The sequence below is a fragment of the Rattus norvegicus genome, chromosome 17 (genome assembly GCF_021556685.1).
Source record: "Rattus norvegicus strain SHRSP/BbbUtx chromosome 17, alternate assembly SHRSP_T2T, whole genome shotgun sequence".
NCBI lineage: Eukaryota > Metazoa > Chordata > Mammalia > Rodentia > Muridae > Rattus > Rattus norvegicus.
Window position 1 is genome coordinate 31903399 of NC_141550.1, and position 18428 is coordinate 31921826.

The window sequence follows — 18428 nt, forward strand, 5'->3', positions numbered from 1 at the left end:
TCTTCTGAGAGGACTCCAGCTTGTGTCAAGTTGACAAACTGCTAACCTACATGGTGCGACAGTCAAAACAACACAAAGTCATGATGTCTGCTTGGTGCTGTCTACACTTCTCACATCTTTCCTATTAAGAACATGACCTGGGCTTAGGTGACAGGACTGAGAACAGCAAAAGGGAGAGGTTATCATCTGTACGGCTACTGTCTAGTGTTAGGTTCAAAGTATTCTACTATACCCTTAGTTCGCTTTTACTTTCCTGAATCCCTTTGGGCCTCAATTTTCCATTAAAAAACAAAAACTCCAATACAAATTTAAAAAACAAAACAAAACAAAAAACAGTCCTCCCCTCCCACCATAAGCAGAAGCCAACTTCCCTTGCCCCAGTACAAAAGCATATAATACCCTGTATTTCCACTGTGGATGAGAGAAAGCTACCTCTAAAGACATCTGAAGGTCACTCCAGGCCATCCAAGACAGCCCAAAATGGGCTTTTTGGCTCAAGACTCTCCCTCGGGAGTGGTGCTTATTTCTCAGTCTGTCGCACTTCCTCCCTTCTAGAACCTCTTGAGGACACTTCATAGAAGATAAGTTTCCTTTTCACTGGGGGCATTCCAAGTGATTCTTTCAAGTAAGGTCAGAACAAGGAAGGACTCTGCAGAGATGGCCCCTGGTACACAGAGTTCCAGCCTCTCAAACCACCTCCTACCACAGAACTAGATGTAATTCAGAGACATAGCGTCCTTGGGCCCTCCCTGGCATCTCTCCTTGCATTTACCTCCCTCCTCCCTTATGGGCATCCTCTGCTGCAGTCCAAGGCAAAGGGCTGGGCAGCGCCCTCACCGTTGACATGAGCTCATCCCTCCTGGAGTACAGACACAGTGGAGTGACCACGTTAGAAGAGTGTGGTGAGGATTGGGCAAGAGCCCTGATGCTGTCATCCTGGCTTTCCTCAGTCTGTGGCTGGAAATTCTAGAGAATGATTATTCCGTGAAACCATGCTTTATCCTAAGTGCTACAATAATGCTCAAAAGCTAGAGGGAGCAAGCGAGAGAAGTGTCTACTTCCTTTGATCACCTACTATGTGCCTTGCCCCTCACGAACCCCTTCAAAGCCTTGTTGTCTTACTCCCATCACCATGCATGAGCAAGACAAGAATGAGTGGCTCTGAGGTAAACTGAACTCAGGACATTTGAGGTATCAGTTTGTGAAGGAAGAGGGCAAAGAACACAGGTGAGGGGTGATCAGTAGCACCCCAGGGTGCTGCCTTAAGGGACTTGAGGTGGCTTCTTAATCTTCATTGAAATAAGAAGTCATAAAGTAGAAGGAGGTTGCGTTGTGAGGCTTTCGTTTTTTCTGATTTTGTTACTGTTTACTTTTAGGCCGTAAGGACACTGAAAAATCATGATAGACACAGTGTCCTCAGAGGGGCAATAAACGGGCATGACTCACGCCACGACCTCTCCTTTGAGGACTTGACAGCTGACACAGACGGCATTGAAGGGCACCGAGAGATGACGTGTGCACACACAGCAAGGCTTATTTTTAATGCGTGTCTGTATTTTAACACATAGATAGACACACAAATGAAATACCTCAAATGGAGAGTGGCTAGAACTTACTAGGGTTTCCTTTTCTTTCTTTCTTTTCTTTTTCAGTTAGTAAAGTTTTTCAGAGTAAGTAGGATACATAACGCTCTTTTACTTTTTTGAAATATGGTCTCACTGTATCCCTGGCTGGCCTGGAACACACTATCTAGAACGGACTGGCATTAAACTCACAGAGAGGGGCCTGTTTCTGTCTCCTGAGTGCTGGAGTTACAAGTGTGAGCCGCCATGACTACCAAACATGTATAACTAAAGAAATAAGAGTGGGTTTCAAAGAGCAGAAATACAGTGAAAGTGTCTAATCAATGAGGGTATTAAGATAGCATATAGAAATAGATGAATATATCAAAGATAGATGATATATATATGTAAGACACACGTATAGGTGATAGATAGATGAGCTTTCTATGATAGTGTAAATATAAAGCGTCTTTTATAGGCTTATATTTTAAATACTTGTTCCCCAGAGGATAGGACAGTTTTAGGAGGTTGAGGAAACTTTAGTAGGTGGGACCTAGCTACAGGAAGTAAGTCACTGGTACCAAGTCCCTGGGGAGTGGGGGAGGAGTATTTTCCTTGGCTTCTTTGTGTAGCACATCGTGCTTCCTGTCATCATGAAACAAATATCTATCCTCTTCCACATGCTCCACCACATAATACCCTTCCCAAGCACATGGAACCACACAACACAGACTGAACCCTTCAAAGCTGTGAGCCAAAGTGAATTCTTTCTCCCTTTAATAGTCAGAGATCGTGGTAGCAATGCTGTGAAGTTAACACAGCCACCATAGCAAAGTAAATAGCCGTTCTACACAGCAGAATCCTTTTGTCTCGGAGCTCAGGAGTCAGAAATCAACTCAGCAGCAGAGCTTTGCTCCTCTGAAGCCCTGGGGAAAAGCTGTCCTTTCCCACTTCGGGTGTTTTTAGCTCCAGGTGTTTCTTGGCTTGGGGCTACATTACTCCCACCTGCCTGTGGTGGTCATGTGACCCCCTCTGTTTCTGTCTGTCCTTTCTCTGCATAGTTCCTGCAAGCAGGACATTTGTCATTAGATTTAAGACTTATCCACTTCATCCAGAATGATCTCATCTCCAGACGTATCTCTTGATTATATCTGCAAAGTCTCTTTGGTCCCATTTACAGGCTCGGGGGATCAAGGACTTATCTCTTTTTTCAGCAGTAGGGGTGGGGAGATCACCATTCAGCCCATTCCAGGTAGACAAACAATAATAGATAGGCCTTCTGTATATATATTATATTTTATTAAATTTCACCTAGTGCCCAGTTTTACTTTTCTTTCCCCTTAGTTTTGTCACCATTGCAACGTAAGCACCTGTGAGTCACTTGTATTCATTTTACCATATCATGCCGGGTCACAAGCTCACAAAAGACTACATTTGTAAAAAGATAATTGCCAAACCAGATGCCAGAACTTCAGTAAGACACCCTATAATTCACATCATGAGCCCCCCGGGCTGCATTTTAAGAAGGCCAGTCCTATAATAACCGTATTGTATGCAGGTCCCCATGGCCTTTCACATGCGTAGGTACACGAAGGCCCCATCACCTGGAAGCAGCTGGCACTCCAGACCCCGCTCAAGTGGATGTGCAGAGAGTGCTTGCTTAAAATGCTTTTCTGCCAAGAAATAGTGACCATGCCCACATCCTCAAGTACACGTGGTCCCTGACACAAGGTATGTCTGTGGATAAAAAGGTATTTTGAAAGAATATCTGTATTCTTTCAAAATGTCATATATATATTATATTATATTTATATTTTATGTATTTTTAAAATATATTTTATATATTTATATATTTTCTTTTTTTTTATTAACTTGAGTATTTCTTTTTTTCCGGACAAACATCCCCCTCCCCCCTCCCCTTCCTTATGGGTGTTCCCCTCCCAACCCTCCCCCCATTGCCGCCCTCCCCCCATAGTCTAGTTCACTGGGGGTTCAGTCTTAGCAGGACCCAGGGCTTCCCCTTCCACTGGTGCTCTTACTAGGATATTCATTGCTACCTATGGGGTCAGAGTCCAGGGTCAGTCCATGTATAGTCTTTAGGTAGTGGCTTAGTCCCTGGAAGCTCTGGTTGCTTGACATTGTTGTACTTTTGGGGTCTCGAGCCCCTTCAAGCTCTTCCAGTTCTTTCTCTGATTCCTTCAACGGGGGACCTATTCTCAGTTCAGTGGTTTGCTGCTGGCATTCGCCTCTGTATTTGCTGTATTCTGGCTGTGTCTCTCAGGAGCGATCTACATCCGGCTCCTGTCGGTCTGCACTTCTTTGCTTCATCCATCTTGTCTAATTGGGTGGCTGTATACGTATGGGCCACATGTGGGGCAGGCTCTGAATGGGTGTTCCTTCAGTCTCTGTTTTAATCTTTGCCTCTCCCTTCCCTGCCAAGGGTATTCTTTTTCCTCATTTAAAGAAGGAGTGAAGCATTCACATTTTGATCATCCGTCTTGAGTTTCGTTTGTTCTAGGGATCTAGGGTAATTCAAGCATTTGGGCTAATAGCCACTTATCAATGAGTGCATACCATGTATGTCTTTCTGTGATTGGGTTAGCTCACTCAGGATGATATTTTCCAGTTCCAACCATTTGCCTACGAATTTCATAAACTCGTTGTTTTTGATAGCTGAGTAATATTCCATTGTGTAGATGTACCACATTTTCTGTAACCATTCCTCTGTTGAAGGGGATCTGGGTTGTTTCCAGTTTCTGGCTATTATAAATAAGGCTGCGATGAACATAGTGGAGCACGTGTCTCTTTTATATGTTGAGGCATCTTTTGGGTATATGCCCAAGAGAGGTATAGCTGGATCCTCAGGCAGTTCAATGTCCAATTTTCTGAGGAACCTCCAGACTGATTTCCAGAATGGTTGTACCAGTCTGCAATCCCACCAACAATGGAGGAGTGTTCCTCTTTCTCCACATCCTCGCCAGCATCTGCTGTCACCTGAGTTTTTGATCTTAGCCATTCTCACTGGTGTGAGGTGAAATCTCAGGGTTGTTTTGATTTGCATTTCCCTTATGACTAAAGATGTTGAACATTTCTTTAGGTGTTTCTCAGCCATTCGGCATTCCTCAGCTGTGAATTCTTTGTTTAGCTCTGAACCCCATTTTTTAATAGGGTTATTTGTTTCCCTGCGGTCTAACTTCTTGAGTTCTTTGTATATTTTGGATATAAGGCCTCTATCTGTTTTAGGATTGGTAAAGATCTTTTCCCAATCTGTTGGTTGCCGTTTTGTCCTAACCACAGTGTCCTTTGCCTTACAGAAGCTTTGCAGTTTTATGAGATCCCATTTGTCGATTCTTGATCTTAGAGCATAAGCCATTGGTGTTTTATATTTATATATTTTCAAAGAATATTTATGTATACCTTTCCTTAATCTTGCATCCCTCATTGTTGAGAGAGTTCTAGAAAGAAAAGATGTTTGCACCAGCGAGGAGGGAAAACTAAAGATTTCTTTCCTGCTTAATTTCCCAAATGCAAATATCTGAATGAGTATTTTTGGCTCTCTTTGCCTTCCAGATTGGTCAGGGTGGGTATTTGCATCTGGATTAAATAGTGGCCCAGTTGGCACACATGGTACCTTGCCCCGAAGAGAGAGGAGAATGTGAGATGGCAGAAAGGGAAAAAGGAACATTTTTGGTGTTTTTAAAGTTTTAACAGGCAGATATTTAATATACAGTAGCCAGGGGTAACAAGCGTGTTCCTCATTTTAATCAATCGAACATCACTCATTGGTAACATCGCGTTTTTCTTCCTTTTGGCAAAACCTCTGTGATTCAGCCTATAAGACAGCCAACAGTCCCTGTTTATATACTGCCACCAGCCACATTCCCACCAGTGTGCCAAAATTCAAGAGAGAAATTACCATTTTTATTTTTACAGGGAATTAATTCAGCCACTGTACAACATCTGTTTAGCCACGTTGCAAGGAACATGCTTGGTCCTGCAGCAGAAGCCAAGCTCCACAGCCGGGTCTCTAGCATCTACCGGACAATTGCTGGCATCGGGCTTGTGTCTGCTTGGTAGGAAATGGTCCTGTTTTATTTTATTTTCCATGTAATGCAAATGCTTTGGGTTTTCCTAAAATATATCACACATTTTTTATTCAATACTCACACACGCGTCTCTGTGTGTATGTGTGTATATGTGTGTTTGTGTTTGTGTGATGTGGTATGTGAGTGTGTGTGTGTGTGTGTGTGTGTGTGTGTGTACTTGTGTGTATGTGTGTTTGTGCATGCATGCATGGGTATGCTTAAGGCCTCCTGCAGTTCTTCATTAAAATGTAAGAAAGTATCCCCATCCTGAGTGAAGCACCTTTACCTCTCTAGGGAGTTTCTGCTATGATACAAAGAAACGATTTTTAGTACAAGAATCTGTGCAGTGTCTCGACATTTCTCAGTATTCTTCTCCTTTGTGCTTCTGCTGAAATAGTCTTTGCTTGAAAAGTATACACTGCAATAAAACATTCCTCTGACTAAAAATTCTATTAATAGGCCAGAATTATGCGGGGAGTAAAGTGAGCTAGGACTACTGTCATTCACTTACAGTTTAGTACTGTATTATTAAATTTTCAGTTCCTATTAGTAAAATAGCATTTGTATCCTTTTCAACTGCCTTGAAAAAAAGCTCCATTCCATAAAATCACAATGCCCAAATGCAAAATAAACTATAATGCTAAATTGCTTCTATTACTGAGCAAAAATATAAAGCATAATATAAATAGTAAAATTTTCAGAAAACAGCTGGAAAATATTGTTCTCTGGACAGAAGTTACTTTAATTGTGAAATAAGTCCCAAGCCAAGAGATCAGCATTTAAATTGTTTGTCCGTCCCCTGGGCACTACTTTATGATTTTATGTTTAGTTAATAAGGTTTACTTCAGTTGTTTATTTACAGTTACGGCTGTCAGTTGCCAAACCAATAAAATACATGAACTCTACTACTTATCACGAGAAAACTGTGTGGCTTTATGGACATATGTGGTACTTTTTCTGTGCACTTTATAGGTTTTGTAACCAATACTAAGTCTCTAAATTTCTGAAGCAGTGTCTGCCCCGGAGGCACTATTTCCCAGCTGTCATACTAACCTTAGTTACTACTTATTTTGTAAGATGTTTTAATTTAATAAATTTTATGGTTGTGCATTTAATTAGTATTCTACTCAGTCACTAATTTAGTACATACTAGGTGCCAGGAGCTATGTAGGATCTAGAAGATAGGTGAGCTCTTTCCAGTTAAGGAAGACAGGATTTCTGATATTGACTTTGTAATATTCCAGATGCTTTCTGATACTGAAATTGGAGTAGGGGTAATGGCCATTGTTCAAATGAATTAAGTTTAGCCTAAAGCTGCTTACATATAAGATGAACTGAAAGCTAATTTGTCATGTAAATAGAACTATAACTTACTCTTATAATAAGTAGCTGAGTTTCAGTTGCAAGCAAACAACTGTTTAAATTATGTTCAGACAAGGTTCACATGAGCTCTAAGTTCTTTGGCTCTCTGTGTCTCACTTCCATTTTCTCTGGCTATAAATAGATGATCATGTGGTGAAAGAGGGCTTTCTGATCCACTTTTGGTTTAGATTTTTGTCTTCTTCTAGAACACATAACGAAGTCAACTTAGAAATTCAATCAGGGTTTGCCGTAATTTTTGTATAACACTTGTGCCTTCTTGCTTTACTCTAATGATTATTTTAAACAGAATCTCTTTACCATAGAGATCACAAATGCCAGTCACCAGAAGACAGAGAAAAAATAAGATTTGGAGAACATCATAAATAGTAATGGTGTTTGGCTTTTATTGGATTCGAATTATACTCTAGTGAACAGAAGCGCTGTTTGAAGCTGAGCTCACATGTTGCATGCAAGAATCATCAGAACTGCCCCAGTGCTACTTAGACTCGGATGAGATATATTTATATGCAATTTATAATGGTTCTTATTATTCAAAGTACATTGACTTTTTTTACCCATTTTCCCTAGAGGGAAAATAAACAACAACCCTGGCTCATATAAAAATCTGAAGCTCAAGTCCTGTCTATAAAATGATGCAGCCCTTGGTTGTTTCTTATACACATCCTCCCTTGGGTTTTTAGACTTCTCTAGAAGGTTTAAAATACACAATACAATAGGAATGCTGAGTAAATGGTTTCTATGTTACATTGTCCATGGAATAATGACAAGATAAAAATTTCCACATTTCAGCATACTTTTTTTCCAAATAGTTTCCACCCATGCTTGGTTAGAAACATAGATATGGACTCTTCAGATACAAAGTTGGGTTCCTATATTCCTCAGGCCACATGTTTATAAGCTAACACATTACCTTGTTTACCATTTAAAGATGCCTTCTTTCATATGTACTGATCTTTCAACATGGAATTCCCAGCCAACCACATCTCAACTCATGTCTGAGCAGAGATTCTCTACCACACTCCTCCATCAGAGACATCACTTCCTCTAACATTGGGAAACAAGATCGCGTGTCAACATGGTATTCATGCACCATGTTACATAGCAAAGCCACCACAACATGGGGGGGGGGGAGAGAGAGAGAGAGAGAGAGAGAGAGAGAGAGAGAGAGAGAGAGAGAAGAGAGAGGAGGAGGGAAGGGAAAGAGGGAGGGAGGGAGGGAAGGGAGGGAAGAAGGAAGGAAGAAAAAGTACACTTGAGCACAGCATGAAACAGAGCAGGATCCTGGCCAACCACCCTTATGCATGCTACTGAACAAGCTTCGAAGTAGTGTTATACATATTGGCTTGGTATTCCTTTAAAAAAAAATCAAGTGAGCAACTTTGCAAACATGAAGCATGATGAAGATCCACTGTATGAGTTTATGACACATAAATATATTTCAAGCTTTTTATCCACAAAATGTAAAAAGATTATTGGTGTAGTCTTCTGTCTGCCTGTTCACCCACCCATCCATCCATACATACATCTATCCATCTTTCCCCCTCTGCTAGAGGTCTACCTCAGAGACATATACTCTATTCCTGAGTCTCTTCACATTGCTTTTATGACCAATATATTACAGAAGACATGATTGAAGTTTGTTTACAGATAAGATAAAGATTAACACACATCCTACCTAGTCCATACACCACCTATAACCTAGAATTTGTCCATTCCATTTATTTGAGCACCAATAACAAACAAAACCAGGATATAATTTTATAATAAGCAGAAAACAAAATGAAAAGTTAATTTATTTGATGATATTCCCATAAAAGGTAAGTCCTGGGGCTACAGGATGGACCAGGGATTAGGAGCACTTGCTGCTCTTCCAGAGGACCTGAGTTCAGTTCCCAGTAACTATACTGAGTGACTTTCAACCTTCTACAACTCCAGTTCCAGCGATTCTAACACCCTCTTCAGATATCTACACACAAATAAAATAAAATAAATCTTTAAAAGGATAAACCCTTTAAGATTTTAAAAAATAAATGAATTAATAAATTCAAAAGTCAGACTGGAGATTTAGCTCAATGGTAGATAACTTGCTAAACAAAGAAGAGAGAGAGAGAGAGAGAGAGAGAGAGAGAGAGAGAGAGAGAGAGAGAGAGAGAGAGAGAGACAGGAGAACTATCAAGGGTATGTACATTTTATTTTATATCATCAAAGTGTTGCATGAACCCAGAGCAACGCCAGCAGTCAAATGACTGAAAGATCTTTGGTGAGCCCAGACAAGCCAACACCTTTACGCACTGACCAGAAAAGGCCAGTTAAGGAAGTACCCTGGCTAGAAACACTAAGAGTGAATTCGAACAAAATCTAGCTGGTATGAAAAAAGTGCTCTTAAGTTTTATAATTTTAAGCAAAATCCTCTTTAGCCTAGACTCCACAATGCCATGGGTCCACACTAAAAGCAAATTTAATAATGATAAAAACAAAATTACTAAGAAATAAAAGGAAGTCCTTCCCTCTGGACACAGAAATCAAATTCTCTGCACAAATTTTATACTTGTCAATCACCTTTTCTTCCCCTGAAATCTCACAGCACGGTAACTACTCCAACCACAAAATGCACAAAGTAATTTTTATGTAGTTTTTTTTCAAGCCTGCATTCCTGAAATAAGTACAGAAATTAAAACACCAGTCATGCGCGTGTGGATTCTGAAGAGCACGTACCTGAGTAGACCCGCAGACAGGGCTAGTGCCCCGCCCCCACAGCCGGAGAATGCCTTAAGTGTGGCTGACCAATTTTCCCCATTTCCTGGTCATCATCTGCCTCATTCCTGGAACAAGACAGTCTTGCAAAGCTTGCCCACGGTCATTCAGACGTGGCAGCTAGTCACTCCCTACTTCAGTGTTGCCTGGACCTTTGATTTGCCAAAGACCAAAGTGGGACAGCATGAAGGGGAGAGGAGTTGATGAGCAGCAGTTGTCTGTCCTTGATGCGTGTGGAGTGACAGTAGTGATTAGGGTATGTCAGGAATAGGGTGATAGGAGATTAGGAAGCCAGGACCTAAACCAGAGGGTGACCTCAGGCTAAGCACATCTCTCAAGGCACCAGAGTCAGAAGCAGGATAGAAAGAAGTAAGTGCATCCCATGAGAGCCTCTAACTTTGTCCCGCATCAGCATGGTGCTGGCTCGCTTCCTGGACCACACATACTATTTATCTTCGTTTCTGGCAGCTGACATTTGTCTGCGACAAGGCATTCCTAAAAAATGATACGGTCCCAGATCGCCTTTTGTTTACAGGATGATGTTCAACACAGCCCCTTGTCTCTTACTTCACGTTAGCAAAAGCACATTAAGCTTTCGTTTTAACACAAAGCGATGTCCTGTGCGCGTGTTACAGAGTTTTTGCCTGGCTAATTTCAGTGTTATGCACTCATTTGGTGGATGTGTGGTTTCGTTTCTAAAAGAAGGAATTATATGGGAGAAACCGGGCAGCGAGCCGAGAACTTGAATGGGCCAGGCTGTCAAGCTTAAGATTGTCATCTTAAGATTAATGTTCCCCTGACCGTCATTGTTAATAAGGAGGTAGCGACCACTTTATTCATCCTATTGGGTTACTTTCCTTAGTGATATTTACATCCTACACTTAGAAGCCACAGTGTCCAAACCATGGTCATTTTATTTAAAAAAAAAAGTAATCTACTTTATTTCAAATCAAGGAAACTTTCCCTGGCATATATTCATGCATAATTACTAGATATTAATTAGACTGGCATATATTTGTGCATAATTACTAGATATTAGTGGTGCTGTAAAAGGCAGTGAGGTTCAGATCTTTACTAACTCACAGAGGACCATATGCGTTTTCCTCCAGCACTCATTTCTTTCATATTCCATATACATCACCTCCCACTTCAGACTGAGTATGTGCATCATACATCTCACCTTCTACCACCTTTCTGACCATGCGTGTGCACACACATGATGTATATGCATGTGTTAAGAAATGCCCTTAACAGATTTTTTTAATGTGGTCAAGTACGATATCTATACCCATAGGTGCACAGTGCGCATGTCTATGTGCACACGTGTGATTTCACAGTATATACATAATCTGAGTTCTACTGCATTTGCTTGCCCTGAAGGCTCACCAGCCTGGAGCCGCATCACGTTCTTCATTCTTTCTGCTGGCCTCTGCTACTGGGAAAGCCATTCATACCAGCTCTGTGTTTGGAGAGGGGAATAAGATACTGTGATTCCATTTCAGCAGAGCATGACCAGAACAGACACAAATTACCCAGAGTGCAGAATGGCACCTGGCCAGGGGGGTGTCTGCACAAATAGGGATTGGGCTCTAACTGCCTGGGTCCTGTTCTGGACCTCCTCTGCCATTATTTCCATCATACTTAGCTTTTTCATGATGCTTCTTGCCTGCCTGCCTGCCTGCCTTGCACCAGTACTGAGGTATAGTTTAATGGAGTTCCCTCTCCTAGTGTGGGCAAGGCCCTGTCACAACCCCTATGCTATCTAGAGGAGGAGGAGGAGGAGGAGGAGGAGGAGGAGGAGGAGGAGGAGGAGGAGGAGGAGGAGGAGGAGGAAAGGGAAACAGCAGCAAGAGAGAAGATTGGCTCATCAATTCCTTTATTCAAGTAGCACCAAATGCAGAGTGCTTATGATACTCTAGTCATAGCAAGTGAATAAAATGGACATGGCCCTTGCCTTCATGACACCAACAGTACAGTATGGGAGATGGGCTAATTGGTAAGCTAGCATTATGATCCACAGAGAACACTAGGAGAATCACATACTGTGTTTCTCAAAGCTCTTACCTGGTGCAATGTTCTGAAATCCACCCCTGGCAATTGAGATGCAAAATATTCTAAGTTGCTGCAGTATTTAAGACGTTTAGCACCTAAGAGTAATAGCTTCTGGTTCTGAAGCATTAAACTTTGGTGGGATTTAGAAGTCAGTCCATTCACTGGCAGAACTAGTAGTAATGCTTTGCATACCCACAGAATCTTGGGGCTTCAAAGCAAGGCCTTATAAGGAGGCAGTTCCTTTATACGGTTTGTTTCATTTCTTTGGATCAGAGCAAGACACTAACTATTGGGACCTTCACAATATCCCATGAGATGAACATATTTGGGTTATTTTCTTTTTTTAATTTATTCTCTCTCTCTCTCTCTCTCTCTCTCTCTCTCTCTGTGTGTGTGTGTGTGTGTGTGTGTGTGTGTGTGTGTGTGTGTGTGTGTGTGAGACAGCACACACATGGAGGTCAGAGGACAACTGGTGGAAGTCTGTTGTCTCTATCCACCACGTAAGACCTGGGTACTGAACACAGGTCACTGCTCTTGGCAGCAAGCCCCCTTATCCATTGAGCCATCTCAAGACCTCCCCTGCGTGTGCTATTTTCTAGATAAGGAAGTGGTCATTTCAAAGTAGGGTGACAAGCTCAGGTCTACACAGCCAGGAGGTGGTGGCTGACAACTTTTCCTCTCCTCTAACGCTGTTTGCCTTGCTTATTGCATTTTATTAGAGCGACTTCCCTTTGTATCCTTGATGCTTAAAAACCATACACAATACAGGTTGCCATGTGCACATTGTGGAATGCCTGAATCAAGTGTATATATCTAGCGCCTCGAGTGCTTATCGTTTTGCATATTGAAATATGCATTACCATCTGTCACTGCTCTGCTCTTTAGTGAAATGTCAGACTCATTTCTCCTCTATAACTCAGTACTCTTGATCAACATCTCCCTGCCCCCCTCCTGTCCCCAGCCTCTGGTAGAGACCTTTCTACCCTTAGCTCTGAGATCTACTGTTCTATGATCCACATATGAATAAGATCATGTGATGTTTGCCTTTATGTGCCTGACTTATTTCTTGTAATAGAAGATCTCTAGTTCCGCCCACATTGCCACAAATGACAGGATTCCATCCTTTTTGTGGCTGAATCCGATTCCACTGTGCATGTGTGCATTTCCTGCTCTAGTAAGATGAACTTGAGCAAGCTAAACTTGAACCCACTTGCTAAAGTGTAGGCATTGAAATGTAAATTTGAAGTTTACCTTGCTAATTAAGTGCCCCCCCCCAGAGCACACACCTCCTCTCTCTCTATACCATTACAGGTGAGTTCATGGCTACCCATTTACCTTCACCTCTCTTTATTTGGTCTTGTTCTTTGCAGTGCCTTCACATGGTTTTGAACTGAATCCACTCACTACACCCTCAGCCCTACACACTTTATTTAATGTGTGTACACATTAAACCTTATTCATGGATAGTGTGTAATCTGCATCTATGTAACAGAACTGACTCAATCATAATAGCCATAAACAGTTATTCTATAAGAGGAACAAACTTAACCAATCTAGTTTTTAAATTTTGTTTTGTTCTTTTAATTGTTTTTATTTACATGTATAGGGAGGACTTGTACGTTACACAGTGCATGTGTGGAGGTCAGAAGACAGTTTGTAGCAAAGAATTCACTCCTTCTACCATGTAGGTATTTGGAATAGAACCAAAGTTCATTAGATTTTTATCAAGCACCTTTCTTAGGGAGCCATTTCTCTTATATCTCTAACAGTCCTCTGTTCATGGACATTAAAATGCTATGCCAAATATCATTGTACACTGGTACGCTAGGTTCTAGAATTAAAGTTGAGATAACATAATTGTGCTGACCGGTTCTTATGTCAACATGATATAAGCTAGAGTCATCTGGGAATAACGAATCATGAAAATGATTTTCCAAAGAACTGGTCTATAGGCAAGTCTATAGGGCACTTTTTTTCTTGATTGATAACTGATTGGGGACGAGGAGAGCAGATCACCGTGGGCAGTGCCATCCTGAGAAAATGGTCCTAGATGGTATAAAAACGCAGGCTGAGCAAACCATAAGGAACAAGCTAATAAGCAGCACTCCTCCATGGCCTCTACTTCAGCTCCTGCCTCCCGATTCCTCCTTTGAGTTCCTGCCCTGACTTCCTAGATGATAAACTGTAGCCTGGAACCTGAAGTAAACCTTTTCCTCCCCTAGTTGCTTTGGGTCATAGTGCTTACACAATAGTAAACAAGTCTTCAAGCTGGGCCTAGACACATGCCTGTCATGCCAGTGCTAAGGAGGTTGAGAAGAAAAATGAATTTAAGGTCATTCCAGGCTACACAGTGAGTGAGGCCTGAGGAGGTTGCTGCACACAGTGCTACTCCCCTTGACTTTCTCCATACAGTAGCCTCATCCCTCCTCAGCTCACTCCAACCTTCCTCAGCTCACCCCATCCTCCTTAGCTCACTCCATCCCTCCTCAGTTCACTCTATCCCTCCTCAGCTCTCTCCATCCTCCTCAGCTCTCTCCATCCTCCTCAGCTCTCTCCATCCTCCTCAGTTCACTCTATCCCTCCTCAGCTCTCTCCATCCTCCTCAGCTCACTCCATCCCGACTCAGCTCTCTCCATCCTCCTCAGTTCACTCTATCCCTCCTCAGCTCTCTCCATCCTCCTCAGCTCACTCCATCCCGACTCAGCTCACTCCATCCCGCCTCAGCTCACTCCATCCTCCTCAGCTCTCTCCATCCTCCTCAGTTCACTCTATCCCGCCTCAGCTCACTCCATCCCGCCTCAGCTCACCCCATCCTCCTCAGCTCTCTCCATCCTCCTCAGCTCTCTCCATCCTCCTCAGCTCTCTCCATCCTCCTCAGCTCACTCCATCCTCCTCAGCTCTCTCCATCCTCCTCAGCTCACTCCATCCTCCTCAGCTCTCTCCATCCTCCTCAGCTCTCTCCATCCTCCTCAGCTCACTCCATCCTCCTCAGTTCACTCCAACCTTCCTCAGCTCACCCCATCCTCCTCAGTTCACTCTATCCCTCCTCAGCTCTCTCCATCCTCCTTAGCTCACTCCATCCTCCTCAGCTCACTCCATCCCGCCTCAGCTCACCCCATCCTCCTCAGCTCACTCCATCCTCCTCAGTTCACTCTATCCCTCCTCAGCTCTCTCCATCCTCCTCAGCTCTCTCCATCCTCCTCAGCTCACTCCATCCTCCTCAGCTCACTCCATCCTCCTCAGTTCACTCCATCCCGCCTCAGCTCACTCCATCCTCCTCAGCTCTCTCCATCCTCCTCAGCTCTCTCCATCCTCCTCAGCTCACCCCATCCTCCTCAGCTCACCCCATCCTCCTTAGCTCACTCCATCCTCCTCAGCTCTCTCCATCCTCCTCAGTTCACTCCACCCCTCCTCAGTTCACTCCATCCCTCCTCAGTTCACTCCACCCCTCCTCAGTTCACTCCACCCCTCCTCAGCTCACTCCACCCCTCCTCAGTTCACTCCACCCCTCCTCAGCTCACTCCACCCCTCCTCAGTTCACTCCACCCCTCCTCAGCTCACTCCACCCCTCCTCAGTTCACTCCACCCCTCCTCAGTTCACTCCACCCCTCATCAGTTCACTCCACCCCTCCTCAGCTCTCTCCATCCTCCTCAGCTCACTCCACCCCTCCTCAGTTCACTCCATCCCTCCTCAGCTCTCTCCATTCTCCTCAGCTCACTCCACCCCTCCTCAGCTCTCTCCATCCTCCTCAGCTCTCTCCAGCCTTCCTCATCTTAGCACCTAAGACATGCATTGTTCTGTCCTCGTGGTCTTAATTTCTTGGTTAAAAGCTTGTAACATGAAGATGCTACATTCAAGCATTGTGAAGTGAGTATTTAAATCACCATGACATCTTGCTGCCCTGTGGGTTATTCTGTTGTTTGTTTGTTTCTGCAAACCACCCCCAAGTGTGTGGGTAGAGCTTAGAGTTACATTAAATTCTAACATTGAAGTCAAGGTCACAGTTAAACCAAAGTCAAGAAAGAGGGACAACAAAGGCCTGACCAAGAAACCTTTCATCTAGTTGGCATATGCAGATAAACACGGCACTAAAAAAGGCAGTGTTAGCATGGGAGGAAGCCAGGACTCTCAGCAGAGGGTACACATGGATTTCCTATGCACCTCTTCCAGGCTGTATCCTGAAAATTCTTAACATAAATAACTTATCCTCTTAAAAAGTTACTGAAGTAGCTTTATCACCTGTATTAGTGTAATAGTTAGGGTTCTCGAGAGAAACAGAACTAATTGAATGAACACACACACACACACACACACACACACACACCCCCCACCATGCACATGCATACACACATACACACACACATACACATGATTTATCAGAGCACTGGTTCTCAGCCTTCCTGATGCTGCAACCCTTGAAAATAGTTCCTCATGTTGCAGTGACCTCAACCATAAATTTATTTTATTGCTATTTTATAACTGTAATTTTGTTATGAATCATAATGGAAACATCTAATATGTAGGATATGTAGGTTGATGTCTATATGCAGGTGGGGGCTGGCACAAGTTAGGTCAAGGCCACAATTGGTCAGTAAAAAATAAGGTGGGGATAAAGCTTTTGTAAGGCAGGAAAGAAGGAGAAGGAGAATCAAGATAGAGTTGAATTGCCACGGTGGTTGGGATGGATTTCTGTAGGCAAATTTATCTTATTTAGGTGGGCGGTTTACATCCTTATCAATTGGTTGTGAGTTTATTGTGTGGATGTACTATGGATTGAGAATTTACCATATAAATCCGATTGTTGGGTTGCAGTTTGAATGGTCTTGATTTTAATAGGTTGCTGGGAGTTTAGACCATAACTACTAGGGGGCAGATGTTGGGAATGTAAACAGAGCAGCAGCAGAGAGTTATGAGAGGGTAGCTGCCACTGGGACCAGGGGGTGGATGCTAGAAATGTGAGCAGAGTCCACAGTATGAGAGCTTCGAGATAGGCGGTCTCTGTATGAAACTGGTGTGGCAGTGACCTGCCTTGGGAACTAGATGGGTAGAGAGACTGCTGCCAGGCTCAGAGAGTAGCCTCAGCAATGTGAGATGGGATAGAGCTTAGCGTGTGAGACACTTTGCTGATTGAGATGAAAATATCCCACAGACGCCATGTGGCCCTACGGTGCCAGCTGGCTCAGGATAAAAGAAACACTTTTTTATTTTTTTTACCGCAACAAGGATATCCGATATCCAAGGGGGTTATGACCCACAGGTTGAAAACCACTCTATCAGAGTATCTTACAGACTATGTCCCTGGTAGTCTAATAATGGCTGTCACCAACAGGAAGGCCAAGAATCCAGTAGTTGACCAGTCCAAGAGATTATATGGCTCAGCAATCCCATTTTGGGGCTGGAGTCTCTGGGGATTCCTAGAGAGCTGCTGATCTTCAGTCTAAATTGGAATCCTGAAATAATAGGCTTTAATCCCAGCAAAGGAATGTCCCAGCAACGGCGTAGATGAACTTGCCAGTGATGGTGAGGGACAGCAGGCAAGAAGCACAGCTGCCTCCTTTCAGATCCTTCTAGATAGGTTGCTACAAGCAGGTATGGCCCAAATTTAGGATGGGTCTTGCTGCCTCAGAACCCCACAAAGCATTCTCAGATGCTTGGGATTTAGTCCATTTTAGATGTAATTAAGTTGAAAACCAAGCTTAAAATCTACTTGTCCTACTTCAGAGAGTGACTGGGGAAATTTAATAAAATCGTATATTTATTGTTTGTTTTCATTCATCATAATCATTATCAACTTGCAGTGAGTGAGATAATTTCTGTAGCAGCACATTCAACACAGATCACTTATATCTCCTGTGTCCAGTGGCAACCAGCTTCCAGGGCTGACAAAGACATGGTGCTTAGAAAACTGTTGGTTGGTTTGCATGTGTCTATAAAAATCCTCTAGAATCTAGGAAGGCCTTGACAGAGTCCTTTGTCATAACTCTGCTCATCTTCAATCACCTCCACACATTCACTGGCTTCTCTTAACCATGCCTTCTTCAAGTCTCCTGACAGAGGAGGTGCTTAATAGACATTGCAAAAATGGTGGACAGTCTTGATTAAATACTTCATTTCCTACCACCATCCAGAAAAATGTTAAAGGAATTGGTTAGGGCAGAGCTGTTAAGAAAGGTCTTCTCCACGAGAATATTACATAAAACATAGGGACAACTCTAGTATTAGATTATTAAGACCAGCACTGGAAAGAATAGATCTAAGGTCAAGCTTGAGAAGTGCTACCTAAATTGACCTATTTTAATACAGAGTAAAAGGTTCTGAAAGTCCCATAGTAACTGTGGTTACTATGTGGTTAAAGTAGGTATGGCCCCATAAACTCATATGTTTGAATGTTTGGCCATAGGGAGTGGCACTATTAGGAGCATGACTTTATTGAAGTAGGCGTGGCTGGGTTGGAGGAAGTGTGTCACTGTAGGGATGGGCTTTGAGGTCTCCTGTGCTCAAGCTATGCCCAGTGTGGCACATGGTTTCTGTCTGCTGCCTGTGGGTCAAGATGCAGAACTCTCACCTCCTGCCCCAGTACTGTGTCTGCCC